General features: G+C 35.6%; 1 non-coding gene across 1 annotated transcript; it reads left to right on the top strand.

Moving 5' to 3' along the window:
- Positions 1 to 7182: 7182 nt before the first annotated feature.
- LOC124889914 lies at positions 7183 to 7289 on the top strand. The gene has a single exon (XR_007048826.1). It is a non-coding gene; the product is annotated as a small nucleolar RNA R71 (small nucleolar RNA).
- The last annotated feature ends 11970 nt before the right edge of the window (positions 7290 to 19259 follow it).

The following is a 19259-nucleotide window of genomic DNA, read 5'->3' as shown; positions in this document are numbered from 1 at the left end:
TGGTATTACCAATGCCCCTGTAGCTTTCATGGACTTAATAAACTAGGTGTTCAAGCAGTACTTGGAAACATTCGCCGTAGTCTTCATAGATAATATTCTGGTCTATTCTCGCACAGAGCGTAATCATTCAGACCATCTCATAATTGCTCTTCAGACTCTCAGGGATCACCAGTTGTTCGCCAAGTTCTATAAGTGAAATTTTTTCCTAAGATTAGTAGCATTCCTTGGCTAAATTATTTATGGTGATGGCATTCGAGTAGATCCTTAAAAAACTAAAGCGGTAAGAAACTGGCCTCGCCTTGTCTCTCCATCAGATAGCAGGAGTTTCTTGGGTTTGGCTGGCTATTACCGATGGTTTGTCAAGGGATTTTCTTCTATTACATCTCTTATGTACTGATTGACTCAGAAGAAGGTTAAGTTTCAGTGGTCAAAACCTTGCGAGAAGAGTTTTCAGGAGTTGAAGACTCGACTTACCTCAGCTCTAGTTTTAGAACTTCCCAACGGTTCTGATGGATTCATAGTATATTGTGATGCATCCAGAGTAGGTTTAGGTTGTGTCCTCATACAGCATGGTAGAGTCATAGCTTACGCCTCCAGAGAGTTAAAGTCCCATGAGAAGAATTATCCTACTCATTACCTTGAGTTAGCAGCAGTTGTCTCTGCCTTAATAATTTGGAGGAATTATCTATACGGTGTTTATGTAGACATCTTCACAGATCATAAGAGCCTTCAGTATGTCTTTTCCTAGAAAGATCTCAATCTTTGTCAAAGAAGGTGGTTAGAGATTATGAAGGATTATGAAATGAGTGTCCTTTATCATCCTGGCAAGGCCAATGTAGTGGCCGATGCACTTAGTAGACTATCCATGGGTAGTGTTTCTCATGTTGAGGATAGTAAGAATAAATTAGCTCAGGAGATTCATCAGCTTGCCAGAGTAGGTGTTGGCTTAGTCGACTCTTCATAGGGTAGTGTATATGTTCAGAGTAGTTCAGAGTCATCTCTAGTTTCCAAGGTGAAAGAGAAGAAGGACAGGGATCCTAGCCTTGTCAAGCTAAAAGAGTCAGTTCAGAGTCAGGAAGTAGAGGTTTTCTCCCTAGGGGAAGATGATATTCCTCGTTGTTAGGGTCGTCGTGTGTTCTCGATGCAGATGAATTGAGGCAATGAATTCTTAAAGAAGCACATGGTGCGCGATACTCTATTTATCCAGGGGCCACTAAGATGTACCGTAACTTGCGGGATATTTATTGGTGGAGTATGATAAAGAGGGATATTGTAGATGTTTGTGGCTACGTGCTCTACATGTTAGCAGGTTAAGATAGAGAATCAAAAATCTAGTGGTTCCATGTAGGAGTTCACTATTCCTACTTAGAAGTGGGAAGAAGTGAACATGGACTTCGTGATGGGTTTGCCTAGAACACGTCATCAGCATTATTCAGTATGGGTCATTGTAGACAGAATGACCAAGTTAGCTCTTTTCCTTCTAGTTTATACCTCTTACTCAGTCGAGGATTATGCCAAACTTTATATCAAGGAGTTAGTCAGATTACACGGTATTCCACTATCTATCATCTCAGACAGAGGTGCCCAGTTCACCTCTCACTTTTGGAAAGCGTTCCAAAAGGGTCTTGGTACCCAAGTTCATCTCAGTACAACGTTTCATCCTCAGACAGATGGTCAAGTAGAAAGGACCATGCAGACTCTAGAAGATATGCTAAGGGCATTTTCAATTGATTTCAAGGGAATCTGGGATGACCACTTGTCATTGATTGAGTTTGCATACAACAACAACTATTACTACAGTATTCAGATAGCTCTATTCGGAGCTATCTATGGTAGGAGATGTAGGTCTCCGATCGGTTGGTTCGAAGTTAGTGAGCCCACAGTCATAGGGCCTGATTTAGTATTTGATGCTTTAGAGAAAGTTAAGTTAATCAGAGAAAGACTCCAGGCTGCTCAGAGCCGACAGAAGTCTTATACAAATATTCATAAAAAGGATCTCGAATTCACGTCGATGACTATGCTTATCTCAAGATCTCTCCCATGAAGGGAGTGAAGAGATTCGGCAAGAAGTTAAAGCTTAGTCCCTAATATGTCGGTCCCTTCAGGATTCTCAGTCGTTTCGGCAAGGTAGCCTATGAGCTCGAATTGCCTTCAGATATAGCCTCAGTTCATCCAATCTTTCATGTCTCTTTGCTCAAGAAGTGCATAGGTGACCCAGCAGTTGTAGTCCCTATTCAGAGTGTTTACATTTAGAATAGCCTCTCTTATGAAGATATTCCAGTTGAAATCCATCACTATCCGACTCATAGGATGAGGAACAAAGAAGTCCCTCTAGTCAAGGTTCTCTGGAGGAATCAGTCCATGGAGGGAGCTACTTGGGAAGTAGAATCAGACATGCGAACTAAGTACCCTCATCTTTTCTCTGCTAATTCAGACTTAGCTCGAGGTAAGCATTTTCCTTAAGCTTATTCAGTTATATGTTCAAAATTCCAGAATAAAATTGGTATCAAGTATTAGTGCATAGCTTATCATGCATTCATAAGTTCAGCTTATCAGATATGCATGTTCAGTTGGGCTATATTCAGTTTAGAATTCAATTCAGTCCTAAAATCATATGCCAGTTGAGCATGATCAGTGTATGGATCATTTTATCTTTTCTCCCCTCTCAAGCAATCATCATTCGAGGACGAATGTTTCCAAGGGAGAGATATTGTAAAACCCCAAAAAATCCAAACCAATATTAGAGCCATTTACCAAGCTCATGCATAGTACATTATGGTTCTTTTATATTTCTATGAGTATGTTAGATGTATATTAAGGCTTTAAATAACTCCCAACTATCAGACGAATAAAAATATTCCTTACCAATTGAATTCTTGAGAAGGATATTGGTATAGTCAACTTCAAATTAGCATATCTCTCATTATACTTGGAATTTTTGAGCTCATGACCTATCAACAGATATATAATTGAATTAGCTTTCCAATGATACCAATTCACCTAAATCCTATATCGGATCAAAGAGTTATTCCTATTTTACTCCATCATGTCAGGCTGGAAATAGTGTGACGCCATTCGTGGTTGCCTACCATATTTGTGATGCCCTATCACGAAGGTCGTCAGCCATAGGGAGAAACCAGCTCCTAAGTGATGATATTCATGGTGGCTTACCATATTTGTCATGCCCTATCATGAAGGTCGTCAGCCTTAGGTAGAAACCAGCTCTTAAGTAACGATATTCATGGTAGCTTACCACACTTGTGACGCTCTATCACAAAGGTCGTCAGCCTTAGAAAGAAACCAACTCCTAAGTGACAGCATTTGTGGTAGTTTACCATATTTGTGATGCCCTATCACGAAGGTCATCAGCCTTAGGCAGAAACCAGCTCCTAAGTGACGACATTCGTGGTAGCTTACCATACTTGTGACGCCCTATCATAAAAGTCATCTGCCTTAGGCAGAAACCAGCTCCTGATTGATGATATTCATGGTAGCTTACCACATTTATGATGCCCTATAATGAAGGTCGCCAGCCTTAGGCAAAAACCAGCTCCTAAGTGACGACATTCGTGATAGCTTCCACATTTATGACGCCCTATCATGAAGGTTGTCAGCCTTAGGCAGACACCAGCTCCTAAGTGATGACTTCATGATAGCTTATCACATTTGTGATGCCCTATCATGAAGGTCATCAGCTATGATTTTTCAGAAACTGGGAATTTAGTTCATAAGGGTATTTTGGTCATTTCCTTCACCTTCCACGACTTATAACCCTAAAGAGGCATAATTTTTCCCATTTTTCTTCAGTTAAGCATCTCAAAAATCCTCTCTTATGCTCTTAACCACAAGATTAGGGTTTCCATTAAACTCTTCTCTCAAAAGCAAGATTCAAGCCTTTTTCCAAGATAATTGAGAATTAATTTTTGCAAATCCAAGAACTCTCCAACAAATCATCAAGGTTTCCTTTCTAAGGTATGATTAGTGTTTATCTATGGATCCAATCCGTTCATAGAGCTCAAGAACCATGTTTTAAATATTATTTGGTAAACTTTTTATGGTGATATGAGTGTGTACATGTTGATAATTGTTGTTTAAGTTTCAATGTGATGTGTAAAGTTGTTTTCATGGAATATATATGTTTGTTAATTGAAAACCACAAACTTTAGGTGGTTTAATATGGTGCAAGTATGAAACTCTCCTATGCCTTAAATAATGTATGCAAGGTGTTTGATAAAATGCTTAGGATGCTAGAAATTCATGTTTGTATGGTTCTATAATGTCTAAATGACAAGACCATGTTAGCTATATACTTTAGTATGAATCACATGCTTTTCATATGTTGCTATTGTCGTGGTATGAAATATGTAAGATAATGGAGATATACAATATGTACACAAAATATATCCATTCATTCCCTACAATGTTTAAGATGTTGAATAACTATATGAAATATGATATCCTCTACTTATGATATTATGAATTATGGACTCAAATCTTGTGATCAAGTCATGTCATATGTGTCAGTTTACTTCTATCGAGTCCTGGTGGTATTCGTACCCAAAAAAAATAGTTGTGTACCTAGAGCCATGTCATGTTTTCATGATAATTTCAGTCAAGCTATAATCTATAGAACTCAGTCAGTCATGTGACTCAGGAAAACCTTAGAAATCTAATGTTCTCAGTTAACCCTCAGATAATAGTACTACTCCATTAGTCAACGAAAGTTAGTTAATTTGTCCATGTACAGTCAATTGAATCACGATTAGTCTCTTCAGATGGGAGTAAAAGTTAGCACCGAGTAAACCCAAGGATGGGGACTCACCTACCAGTTTAGGGTGTGATTGTTAGAAGTCATCCTTGTGTTCCAGAACTATGTAGCGAGCGTAGGTTAAGACATCTTAGCCTATTAGATTAGGGTTTTTGAGGTGGATTAACCTATCATTTTAGGGTTCCCACCGTTCTCCTTTTGAATACCTACTAGCTAAAGGTCACCCACAGCTGTCCTTACCAATGGTGCGGTATTGACACCCCTCTAGTTAGGGCAGAGATTGGATCCCAACTTAGCTATCAGCATTATTGGGGCATGTTGGTTAAACAACTACCTCCCATAGTTTCAGAATCAATCTCAGTAAAAGAACTAAGATAGTTCCATCAGATTCAAGATTGTGAGATACAGTCGTCCATGTAATCAAATTTCAGTATCAGTCATGTTAGCCATCATTAAACCATGTATTAGCATACAGGACTAGCTATCATGCACCCATAATTTTAGTTACTATATATGTATATTTGTACTCATACGTTCATATCAGTCAGACAGTTAGCATTGTTCATGCATGTAAACTATTTTTATATTTAGCCTACCTCACTCGTATACTCAGTAAATTCCCTCGTACTGATGCATTTGCACTATGGTGCTTTATTTTTATGTTACACCATAGGTTCAGAAACATGAGCTCCAGATCAGTAGTAGCATTTCCAATCGTAGAGATTTAGTGAGTCCTCTTCATTTGAGGACAATATGATTTGATTTATTCATTATTATTTTAGCAAGTTATTAGTTTACGGAATTATTGGGAAACATGTTCCTTCAACTCCTTATTCAGACAGCGCTTAGAGGCTTTTAGATTCAGTATTCAGACTTATGTCCAGATTTGATTCAATTTTTAGTTGTTTTGGGTATCTTTCACCTATATGGATGTCATGTTTTGACAGATTCTTTATTCAGTTGAACCTTATGGCTTACATGTTCATGTTTTCTGTATTATTATGTTATATATTGCAGTGTACAGGTATAAATATTAGTCATGGGTTAGCTTGTGATCCTTTGGGGTTATAGGCACTGTATAGCATTCTGGTTCAGAAAAATCAGGGTGTTACAAAAGAGCTCGCAAATAGAATAGGGTTTACTCATATGTTGTCTCTACCCGTGGCATGGTATTGACACCCTTCCAGCCGGTGTTACAGGTTGGACCCTACCAGATCAGATTTGGGGCATGTCAGTTAGATGATTACCTCCCACAGTTATAGTTACAGTTACATTCTCAGAATCAGTCTCAGTCTCAGCTTTACTAATGAACTCAGATAGTTGATCAGACTCAGGAATGTCAGCTACAGTCATCCAGCAATACGGAACTCAGCTAGTTCCATAAAAACTTAGACTGTCAGATACAGTCACTTATTATCAGTATATTAGTTTTTATGAAACTCATATTGTCAGTATTCATATTCATGACTGTCAGATACGGTCAAGAATATCAGTTCTTCATATTCATAGCTGTCAGATTAAATTCTTTATAATTAGACTGGAAGATCCGTCAATCGGACAAGTTCCTCATAATTCGAACTTTCATTACTCATCAGTATTACAGCACCAGTAAACTTAGTGATCAATGTCAGAAAATTCAGATATCAGAATATCCCTGTTATCAGTAAACTCAGTAGTCAGAACTCAGTATTCATTCCTATCATGATCTTCATTACAGCTACATAGTCATGCATGTATTCTTACGTTCATGTTAGTCAGTCAGTTATTATTGTACATGCATATGAACCCCATGTATTCATCCTACCTCACTTGCAGACCAGTACATTCAAAGTAATAACGTATTTGTGCTTTGGTGTCTTATACCATAGGTTTAGAAGCATGAGATCTAAAGCATCAGTAGCCTTCCAGGCTTCAACAGACGGAGTTAGCAGTGAGTCCTCATCATGCGAGAATGATATTATTTGATTATGTTATTCTTTCAGTCTTTAGTTTATTGCATAGATGGAATTAGTTGGGGATATGTCCCATCAACTCGTTGTCTAGACAGTTTACAGGATTTCAGACTATAGCATGTCAGATATTTATTTCAAATTTGTTTTGGTATTATTATACCATTTTCAGATATTATTTTATCAGATATTTATTTGGTTTGAACCTTATATCATTTCAGTACATATTTTCATAATTATACAGTATATTATGCAATGTTTAGGTAAAAATATTAGTCATGGGTTAGCTTGTGGTCGTTCGAGGTTACGGGCACCGTGTAGCATTCTTGTTCAAAAAATTGAGGCGTTGCATACTTCCTCTGTGGTTTTACCCATGATGGAGCCTCTTGCAGCTGCATATAGTATATTTCTAGAAGAAGGCTTTAGTCCATGATAAAAAAAATATACAATTGCATATGTTCAGGTATGCCATGATGTGGACATTTTCTTAACATTGCTTTTAATCTTTCCCCAGCCTGATAAACTGATTCAGTTTCAGTCTACAAGAAATTAGAAATCTCTAGTCTTAACTTTGTGGTTTTATCTAGAGAAAAATATTTACTTAAAAATTTCTGAGTCATCTGATCCCATGTGGTAATAAACCCTTGAGGTAAACTTCGCAACCAAGTTTTTGTATCTCCTTTAAAGAAAAAGGAAATAGCCTTAACTTAATTTCTTTAGGAGAAACTCCATTGTATTTAGTAGTTTCAACTAATTCTACAAAATCAATCAAATGACTATGTGGATCTTCACTTGGATCACCAGAAAAAGTACATAATTGTTGAATTATTTGAATTAATCCAGACCTGATTTCAAAATTGTTGGCTGCTACTGGTGGTCTGCGGACACTAGATTCATAGTTGAAGTGGTCTGGTCTAGCGTAATCTCTTAAAATTCTATTTGTGGGTCTAGGTTCCACTTCATCAAACTGATCATCTAGAGAAAGTGGTAAAATTTTTGGTTGATTAATTTCATCATCCAGTCAGTGTATCATTCTGCTAAAGTCTTGAGAAGTTGATGTTTGTTCTTTCCTACGCCAATGAATTGTTCTTTCAATATCTGGGTCGTAACTGGCTAAATCTTTTATAGAGGAGCGGGTCATAAACTACCTGAAACTTATAAGTAGAGAAATAAGTTCAATAAAAATAAATAAAGTAAGACAAGAACGATATTAGCGAGAATAATAATAAAAAGAAAAGTAAGCTCTCAAAGTAGTATCAAAACACTTAGTCTGAAGTAGATGTATGTCAATCCCCGAAAACGACACCAACAATTTGACGAGGCCAATATGTATGGTATTTTGTTGCTCGTACTCTATCAAATTCTAGTACAATCTACGATATTGTCCCATAGAGATTGGAAAATCTATGCTACAAACTTATGGTATTTTGTCTACTATTTGAGAATCAATTTGATGAAAAGAGGGTAATTTCTTAAGTTTTAAAATAAAATATAAAGAAATATTGTTTAGAAGATTATCTTTGAGAGGGAGTTGGGGGTTGTTGAATTCACTTGGTATGTTTATTATAATAAAATCTTTATTTTAGTAATTTCTACAAAATTGTAGAATAACTTTCTAGACTTGATTTATGTGTTTATGAGGAATAAAGACCCCTTGCGACTAATCTTTAAATCAATAAACTTACTTGGGACAATCTCTCCGCGAGGATACAGCTTGAAAGAAATAAGATAAAGACCCCTCAAATCAACAATCTTATTTGAATCAATCCCTCCGCAGGATACGAATTGAAACAACTAAGATAGAGATTATTTAAATCCAAGAAATAGTTCGAAATAATCTTTCCTTGAGGATAGGGATCAAAAGAAGCAATTTCAAAGATTTGAAATAACAAGAGACTAAAAATTATTATTAATTATATTTTATAAAATACTTATAGTATATTTAGTTTTCTTTCTTGTGGGAAGCACAACTTAATATAACTATAACTATAATATAAAATATCAAGTAACGCTAATTTCTAGTACAAGTATTTCAACACGGAGTATTTAGCTTTTAAATAAAATCAAGTCTTGAAACAACTAAAGGAAGATTAATATTAAAATATTGTACCAAGTTTCTTCAACGTTCCCAACAAAAAGAGATCACTCCATTATGTAAATAGAAAAAAAAACCTTAAATTTAAGAAACTAGATATATGGAAAAGACTTGAAGAAATAATTATTACAGGAGACCAACACTTTGTTTTTGCTAATTGTTGGATGTTTAATAATTAAAGAAATGCCTTTATTTATAGAAAATTATAATGTTGAACCAACGAATGCATTCTTTGAAGTTGTCGTCATGACGGTCAACTTATAACTCTTCTCAAAACATTCATTTCTTCATTTGACGGGTATGAGAAGATTTTGAAGTGGTGGTTGTGATGGTCAAATTATAACTCTTCTCAAAATGTTCACTTATTTCATTCCTTCACTTGACGGTTGTGAGAAGTTTTTGTGATTACACCCGTGGAATTCTTTTATTTCTTCTTTTGTATTCTTCTTGTACTTTTTTTCTTGTAGAATTCATCAGAAAACATGCGAGGATTGAATATAATTATTCATATTTTGTTTAAAAATATAAGTTTTATATACTAAATTATATGAATAATTTATATTCATCAAGCCCTACACCAATCTTCGAAAGGCTATGAGGAACGTAGAAGTTGTTTTCCTTTTTTTCTCTCCATCGTATTGTCCTAATCTTTAACTATTTCCAATGGGTATCTGGACGATTCTAATTGGTATCTAACAAAGCTCAATTAAAATATAGATTTTTTTATTGAATCTAAAAGATTTCAATTTGTAACTGTTAATAAAGGTTAAAGATTATTGTTAATAGGTAAAAACTTGTGAAAGTAGTGAACTTATTTAGTTGTTTGTGGTTGATATTTGGCTGAACTTAGGATGCTATATTATTGCCATTGTTGTGAATTATTTTTGTTTGAATTTCAGTGATGAAAATTGACCAAGTTGCTTTTGTTTCATAATTGTAATGGGATTATTTGATTTCTTATTGTTGTAAAACTAGTAATTCTATGATGCTTACTTGTTTTTGGTACTATTATACTGATGAAATTGATGACATAAGAATTGAGAGGATTATTGTAACGACCTAAAAATTTGATGAAATATGTGAAATTTATGATTTTATATAATTTGACTATTTTACCCCTCCCCGTAGTTGCATTATGGCATTTCTAGGGTATGGGAGTGATTGACCTAATTTTCAATGCATTTTGGTATCATTTATATAATATTGTGGTTTTTGATGGCTTCGAGAGCCTTATTTTAGACTTATGTGGATATCTCTTTATTCATACGATGGTTAGCCGAACAGACTGCGCCAACAACTCCGGAATATCAATTTTAGACTAGGTAGACCTTTGGTTCGGGTCCCGATGCACCCAATCTCATTTTGACCTATTGATTGGAAAGTTGGAAAATTAAAGATATGAGTGTGGGACCCACATTTGATCGAATGACCTCGGATGGAAAATCCAACTTCACCAGCAGATCCAGAATATTGAATTTAGAGTGTTAGCATGTTTGGTATGTTTTTACTGCTTTTAAATCTCATTTCAATCGGATTTTGGGGGTCAATTTTGTGAAAACAATTTTTTTTTAAAATCTAATATCTCCATCTCATTTGGAACGTCGAATTTAGTATGGTTGCATAGTTTGTTTGTGTATATAGGACTCCAAATGAATACCGGACGCCCCGTTGAAATCCATTTTGACTTAAGTAAAAAACCTGCACTAAATATTGTAGAAAAACTGCAATATAACAGTTTTTTTCACCTATTTTTGGCCCATTTTGCATATTTTCATCTTGTCCCTTGAGAGTTAAACCCTAAAATAATGTGGGAGCTTAAAAGTAAAGTTTGAGGGAGCTTGCGAAGCTAGATTAACATCTATTTCTTGGTTTTATTACGGATTTAAGGTAAGAATTCACCCTTTTCTTAGTAATTTCTTTATTAATTTCTCAAAATCCAAAAAATGTAGGGCTTGATTTTAAATCTAAATTTCACTTCTTTTCACTTGAATAATATTTTTATCTTATAATTACTAGTTTTTCATCAATTTAACCTTCAAAACAACTCTGATTCTTGATTATAACCTGGATTTCAAAGATTTTACCCGGTAAAGCTCAAAAATAATTTTCTTCGATTTGGACCTCATTTTTTACTCGATTTAACTTGGTTTTTCACATGTAGGTTCCTAAAAATGTGGGGAACATGTTTCTAAAATAAAATTATTATTTTGCCCTTCTTTTTTAAGAAATTCGTTCTAAGGGTCCGTTTTGACCCCGAACCAAAAATAGTCAATATGAGTATCATTAGTTTTATTTTGACACGTACATTTCATATTTGATGTTTTTAGTAGAATTCGAGATTATTCCTAAAAAGTAAGGTCATGGGTTCAAAGTGTAGCAGATCGATTTTGGCTTTTGAGGTAGGCTATGGCTTAATTCTTTCGGACTAAGCTGACTAGTAAATGATGATACAAAATGCATGTTTAAGGGTGGGAACTAATTATGAAAAATAGCTATTTATATGTTGTGCCCGTGTGGGGGCCTATATGTGATGTAATCATCGAAATTGAGTTATTATGTGATATGTGTGACCGTATAGGGTCCTATGTGATATTAATAGCCTTGAATACAAGTGATGTAACACCCCAATTTGCTGAACCGGAATGCTACATGGTGCTCATGACCCCGAGAGACCACAAACTAACCCATGACTGATATCTGTACCTGTATACTGCAAATCATGAGGTAATAATGCGGAATACATGGAACTATAAGGCCATAAGGTTCAACTAAATACAATCACATGGGCGGAAATACCCAAAACAACTAAAATCTGAACGTAAATCTGAAAGCCTCTAAATTGTCTAAATAAGGAGTTGAAGGAAATGTCTCCAACTAACTCCGTAAAACTGAACTGAAGAAATAAATGAATAAAATCATATTGTCCTCGAATCAATGAGGACTCACTGTGTCTCTGCGACTAGAACGCTATCGCTACTGCTGGGCTGGAGCTCGTGTCTCGGAACCTATGGTGTAACATGAGAAGAAAGCACCATAGCGCAAATGCGTCAGTACAACTGGAGTACTGAGTATATGAGGAAGGCAGGCTGAACATAAAGGTTTTCATGTATGAACAACACTGACTGACTAATATGAACGTTGGAGTGCAAACACACATATATAGAAACTGGGATCGTGAATACGTGATAGCATGACCTGTACGCTAATACATGGTTTACTGATAACTATCATGACTGATACTGAAACTGATAACATGGACGACTGTATCTGACAGTCCTGTATATACTGAAATCTGAAGAACGCTCTGAGTTCTTTTACTAAGACTGTTATTGAAACTGATAACATGGATGACTGTATCTGACAGTCATGTATATACTGAAATCTAAAGAACACTCTAAGTTCTTTTACTGAGACTATAACTGAAACTATGGGAAGTAGTATTTAACTGACATGCCCCGTGTATGCCGTTATGGCTAAGCTGGGGTCCAATCACTGCCCCAACTGGAGGGGTGTCAATACCGCGCCACTAGTAAGGATAGCTGTGAGTGACCCTTATCTGGAGGGTACTCAATGAGAACGGTGGGAACCCTAAACTGATGGGTTAAGCCACCTCATCAACCCTAACCTGACAGGTTAAGATATCTCAACCTACGCAGGCTATGTAGTTCTAGAACATAAGGATTGCTACTAAGAATCACACCCTGAACTGGCGGGTGAGTTCCTATCCTTAGGTTTACTCGGTGCTAACCTCTACTCCCATCTAGAGTGACTGGACATGAATAACTGACTGTGCATGACTTGATCTTACTGAATTTCATTGACTGGCGGAATGTTACTGATATCTGACAACTGACTAAGATCATGTTATTTTCCTGAGTCACATGACTGACTGAAGTCTAGGCACACAGCTATAGTTTTTGGGTACAAGTACCCCCAGGACTCGATGGAAGGAAACTGACACACATGACTGAGTTGATCATAAGAGTAGAGTCCATAATTTATAATATCATAAGTAGGGATCTCATACTAAGCATGGTTATCAACAATGTATTCCATGGACAGGATTTCATATCACATGGAATTACTTGCACAGTCTTAATATCATATTCGTTGCATAATCATATTAGCCACACATACTAATAGGATGGAAGTTCATGTGGATTGCATGGTTATCATGCATCTTGTTCATAAGTAGGATTTGCAAGTAAACATAGCATAATCTCATAAGAATAGTTCATGAGTATTCCAACAACATTTCCAAGGAACATTATCAATCATAGAAGTCATTGGAACGTAAGGGCATATCATGAATCCTTCACTTAGTCACAATTTAGCTATATTGCATGATATCTAGTTCCTTAGGCATTTTATCAAACACCTTACATGCACATCTTAAGCATAAGTGAATTCATCAAATTATACATCATGAAAAACCAAATTTACATGTTTCCAACTCATATGATATCATGAATTCACAAAAACATATATAAAGATTCCATCTTGGGAATCACCTAATATCAACAACATGATCATCAACACCCAACAATATAGAAATCATACTTTATAATGAAAAAGAGGAAAACAAACAAGCATCAACATTGGTGTGATCATATCACCACAATCAACCAAGCTTTTGTATTTTAAAGATTGATTCTTGAACTCCACGGACGAAAGGAATCCGTGGATGAACACTACGCATACCTTAGAAGGAAGATTCTTGATGATTGACGGAGGAATTTCCTTGAAATTGGATCTTCAAGCTTAATTATGCAACCCTAGTTGTTTTTCTCCTTTAGTTCTCTTGGATTATGAGCTTTAAGATGAAAATACGGTTGCAGTATGTTTAGAGGCTATATATTTCATAGGGTTAAGTTTAGAGATGTGTAAGGATTATTTAAAGACTTAATTAGCTTTAAAATAACTCAAGACGGAGTGTTTTTAACACCAGGAATTGACTTAGGCGGCGCCCAAGTGATCGTCTATGCTTGGGTTGGGCGGCGCCTAACCAATCACCTATGCTTGGTTTAGGCGGCGCCTAACCAATCGCCTATGCTTACTGTCTCTCACGAAAATAGGCATAACTTTTTGCTCGGGTATTGGATGAAAGCAAAATTGATATCGTTGGAAAGCTAATTCTATTTTTTACAATTTGGCGGGTCTAAATCCGAAAAAATACCACATTAATATCGAGTTATACTCATTCAAAGATGACCCTTGCAAAATTAAACACTAAAACTTGATGGATTCAAAAACTCTTAGCTTGTATTACCTTAAGTGACTCATATGAACATGCTTAATGCATCATAAGCTATACTATCACTAGAATATTTATTGTAAGTCATGTACTCAAGTATGAATCACAGGATTAGAAACATGCGGGGTATTACAAATGAATAATTGTATTGTGTTGTTAAGATTCTTAATATGGTACCATTGGTGTATTGTGATTATATTCATACTTTATTTGGCATATGAGACATGTGGAAATTCATGGATGAAATTGAAATAATGAGTGGATATTGGCTCACATGGTTATGAAAATATATCATTGTGGTTGGTTGTGAAAATACTCATTGTGATTGGTTGTGAGCTTTACATCCTAACATCATAATTATTCATGAAAAATTAGTACCACCATGGAAACATCTGAAAAACACTGGCAATATCTTTTTAAAACCCTCCTCAAGGGATGTACTGGGAAGGAGATATTGTAACACCTTATAAAATCGTTTTTGAGGGATATGCCAGAAAGGGGATATGAGATATATAGATTATATATGGGTAGACAAACCCCCTATGGGTCCTACATCAAGAAGCTTTAGCTCCGTAGGTATATAAGAGTATTCTGTGACAATCTTGGAGGTTGTGCGATGACCTCGTGCATTATCATCATCTTCATTATCATCATCATATACATTGCACTTACTTTATTGTATTATGTTGTGTTGTATTGGAATATTGACTTGTCGTCTGTGTATTTATCGTGTCTTTTTTTACTTGTATTTGATGATCTTGTAGATGCATATTCCCCCTTATTCTTCTTATATGTGATATCATACATACTTTTATTCTATCTTGGTGTGATGTTGCTATATATGTGAGATATATTAGAACTGTTAGTGCAAGGGGTGTGGGCTATCATTGTGGGATATTTTCTGATTACCGGTGACGTACCCTTAGTGTATATTTTGTATGTTTTATTTAGTACTTTGCTTGGTCGGCCTATGATCCCTACTGAGTACAAGTTTACTGTACTCATGCTTATTATGCCTTTTTGGTGTAGTTCCTATCTCGAGTATGCCTCAGCTTGCTTGACTCGAGCGATTGTGGGGGCTTCTAAGGTAGCGGTTGGGCATTCATGCATCCGAAGTTCACCTCTATCTTTCTGTAGTGGTTATGTCTTTATTAGTATTCGGAGATAGTTATTATTCCTTTGTGGTTATTTTTTTGATGTATTTGACTCTTGGATTGTATTAGTAGTTCTTATACTATTTACACCTAGTTTTGGGCATGATTGGTATTTTGGATAAATTCTTTCTGCATTAGTATAATAACTTATATGGTTCAGCTTTGTTCTAGAAGACTTATCTTAGGATATTTCTATCTTTTTCTATTTTATGTATCGGTTTGGGGTAACAGGCTAACTTGTCAAGTTACACTGTTATAAGTGTTATCATGACCTTTATTTTTGGGTCAAAAATTATATAAGAATATGATGTCATGGAAAGATAGTATAAAAAACTGAGAGGATGTGTGTTTTCCTTAATGAGAGGCTTTTGCTGATGATATTGTGGATGAATCCTTGTGTGGTCTGGTTATTTGATATCATGTGGGGATCCTTGTATGGTCCGGTCATTGAGACTACATTTAGTTTTTTATGCAGTTTTATTATTGAAATTTTAAGGCAAAATGGCTCAGTGGACCTCTGTACTAGGTCGGTTTTGTAAGTTGGACACTTCTACTTACGTGTTTGTCATATGGACCCCTAAACCCACTAAAGAACTATATTTTAAACCCTTTGACTTTTGACTTTGCCTATGTGGCATTAAAATGCTGACTAGGACAAGGAGAGTGATTACACTCGCCTAGCATGCGAGTGGGGGTCAATTTTTGGCTAATTTTATATTAAAATAATTAAAAGTAACAATAAAAAAAGATTAAAACTTTTTTTTAGTTTTTTAATTTTAAAATATTTTTTAAAAATATAAAAAATAATAAATTTAAAAATAAAAAAATCCCCCTTCCCTAATCCCCAACCCCTATCTAGCCATCCCCCACCCTACCTCCTCCTCCATCGACCCCATCCTCCTCTCCCCCACCCCCACCCCCACCCTTCACCCCACCCCATCCCTTATCTCGATACCTTCAACCCCATCCCAACATCTCCACTCTACCCTAACCCCATTCCCAACACTTCCACCCTACCCCAGCCCCGTTCCCAGCACCCCCCCCTACCCATCCCCTTCCCCGATCCCTTCCCCCCCCTCCCAACCTCTCCACTCTACCCTAACCCCATTCCCAACACTTCCACCCTACCCCAGCCCCGTTCCCAGCACCCCACCGTACCCATCCCCTTCCCAATACCCTCACCCCATCCCAGCCCCATTCCTAGCACCCCAACCCTACCTCAGCCCCATTCCCAGTACCCCTCACCCCACCCAACCCCATCCCAACACCCTCACCCCACCCCAGCCTTATTTCCAGCATCCTCAGTCCTATTTCTAGCACCCTCACCTTACCCTTCCCCTTCCCAACACCACACCCCAGCCCCTTCCTAACATCCCACCCCACCCCAGCCCCATTCCCAGCACCCCACCCCATTTTTGGCCCCCCTCCTACAATTCAATTTTTTTTTCCTCACAATTTAAATTTTTTCATATTTTTTTGGGATTAAAATTTAAATTTAAATTTTTTTTATTTGGGATTAAAATTTAAATTTGAATTGAAAGTGAGTGATAGTGGATATTGAATTTAATGAATAAACTTGAAAAAACTTAAAGTTTTTGTGAATTTGTTAAAGATATTCAAATTTAAAAATCAAAAATTCATTATGTTTGTACATATGAATTTATAGTTAAGAATTTAAATTAGTTGGAGAAGAATTTTAATTATTTAGAATGAATTTAATGTTCAATTTGTGAGAAAAAATAAAAAAATGATTATTCAAATTTTTCTACAATTTATAATTTTTTCTTATTTAATTAAATTAATTTTAATATTTAATTTGTTATGTAACATTTTAAAAATGACTTGGAATTTAATGAAATGCTTAAAAATGACATGGCAGATGATGTGGCACACATGGCAACTGATGTGGCACACGTGGCAGCTGATGTGGCACACGTGGAAGCTGACGTGGCACACGTGGCAGCTGGCGTGGCACATGTGGTAGCTGACATGGGAAAGTGTGTTACACTCTCCAAAAAAGTATTTAAAATAATGCTTTTTAGAGGGTTCAAGGGTCCATATGAAAAACATGTAAATAGAAGTGTCCAACTTACAAAACCGACATAGTACAAGTGTTCATTGAACCATTTTGCCAAATTTTAATTGGCTTTTTTGAGGATTAGCTAAGTGACATTATCTTTGAGTTCCTTATGTGAACAGATTCTTAATGCTTGGCAAAATAATGAGTTTTAAATAAAAGTGACAAAAATTAGTTGAGGTTGTTGATACCTACAGAATTTGATTGATAACTTGTCTGAAGTATGATATTGGTGATGAGACTGTTAATGACTTATAATTAGTTGATTTTGTTTGGCCTTGCTTATGTGCTAGTGGTGTGTGGATCACTCTTGAGGTTTTTAAGAGTTAAGTGAAGCTCCTAATAAAAATATTGTTAGTTAGAAATAAGAATGACTATGCATATCTTAAATTGGTGTTAATGATATAAGAGTGATTTGGCTTGATAATAAAGTATTTGTTATATGAAAAATATTGAGTTAGTGATTGCTTGGGCATAAGTTTTAGTTGTGGATTTATGCATTAGAAAAAAAATTAGAAGATAAATTATTATTGAATTGACCTTGTGGCTGAATTATGCATTTATATGTCCTATTGAGTTGGCTGATATATGACACTTTTAAAAGGCAGTAATTCCCATGATGGTGGTAGAAATTTCAAATGGCTTAGTTACACTCATATAATAATCAAGAATGACCCTGAATGGGAGGATATAAGTGAATTATTAAATGACACGATTAATCTTTCCTTGAGTGATACTTGGTGGATATTGCTTGTAGAGTGATTAAAGTATGATGACTAGATAGGGATTAATAATGTTGTGGAGGAGAATGTGTTGTAGTCTCTAATACGATGGGATCTTTATGGCTGATAGTTGTAAATCTGTGTAATAAGTGAGAGATTACGTTGTCACCTATGTATAGTAGTAAACAGTATGCTTGAACCATGGGTGATATTCAGGTAAAAAGGATAGTGGTTGTGAGATTCTGAAACTATCTTTATATAATAAATTTAATAGTTTTGATTAAGTTCATGCGGTTATCTAAGTTATGTGACTTATAAATGGTATGGTGACTTACATATGATCAAGATATAGATTGTCTATAGGATAGTCTTAGCTAGAAACTAATTTAAGTTTTTCAGGGAGAGCTTTTATGTTGGGTGGATTAAGCGTGACTTGTCTAGTGTTGAATTTGAGTAGTAGATTCGTGTAGCATCTTGTAGCACTTTTCAGAATTGAATTCAGGGTTCTAGAGCTCCGATTATGAAAATGAGGTGATTTTAAATGTTGTCTTCTTCAAGGTGAATCTTTTGATCGTCTTTATCTTTCTTTGACTTGTAAAACTCAAGTTTAAGACTTAGGCTATTGAAAGGAGAATATGTGATTTGTGCATAAATATTTGGCTCCGCATTACAAATTTTGAAAAGCCTTAATGGAATGATTGAATATAGAATGAGGTTGGTTGATACAGATATCAAGTGAGTAAATAGGGTGCAATATAAGCAAATTGTTAGTAATGTCTCTCTAATTTCAACCTCGTGCTTCTCTCCATCGAATGTCTATTTGAGGACGAATGAATGGTAAATTGGTATCTGATTGTAACAACTCATTTTTTGTTACTAAATTATCTATGATAAATTCATGAAACATCTTATTTTTTATTCCTGAATATTAACTTGAGCCCAAAATAGCCATCATTTTATTTATTGTGTCGCCTCAACTTTTTCACTAATATTTAAAGCTTTCGATATGTCTAGATAAACTCAAGCCCGATGAATTTAATTATTCATAAGTATTAATATCAACCATTTAGTTTGGAAGTTCGTTAGGAATGAATTAATGTCGTACAATATCCCTAACACAAAATTAAGTTTAAAACTTTTTTAATAGAGTTCCGATATGAGTTTCTTTTAGGGTCAACTTCAAACGATCATATATCCTAGAATATAAGGATTTAATAGGTCAAATACCCACCAAATCAAA

This window comes from Capsicum annuum, chromosome 12 (genome assembly GCF_002878395.1).
Source record: "Capsicum annuum cultivar UCD-10X-F1 chromosome 12, UCD10Xv1.1, whole genome shotgun sequence".
Lineage (NCBI taxonomy): Eukaryota > Viridiplantae > Streptophyta > Magnoliopsida > Solanales > Solanaceae > Capsicum > Capsicum annuum.
This window is presented reverse-complemented; position numbering and strand designations above follow the sequence as displayed.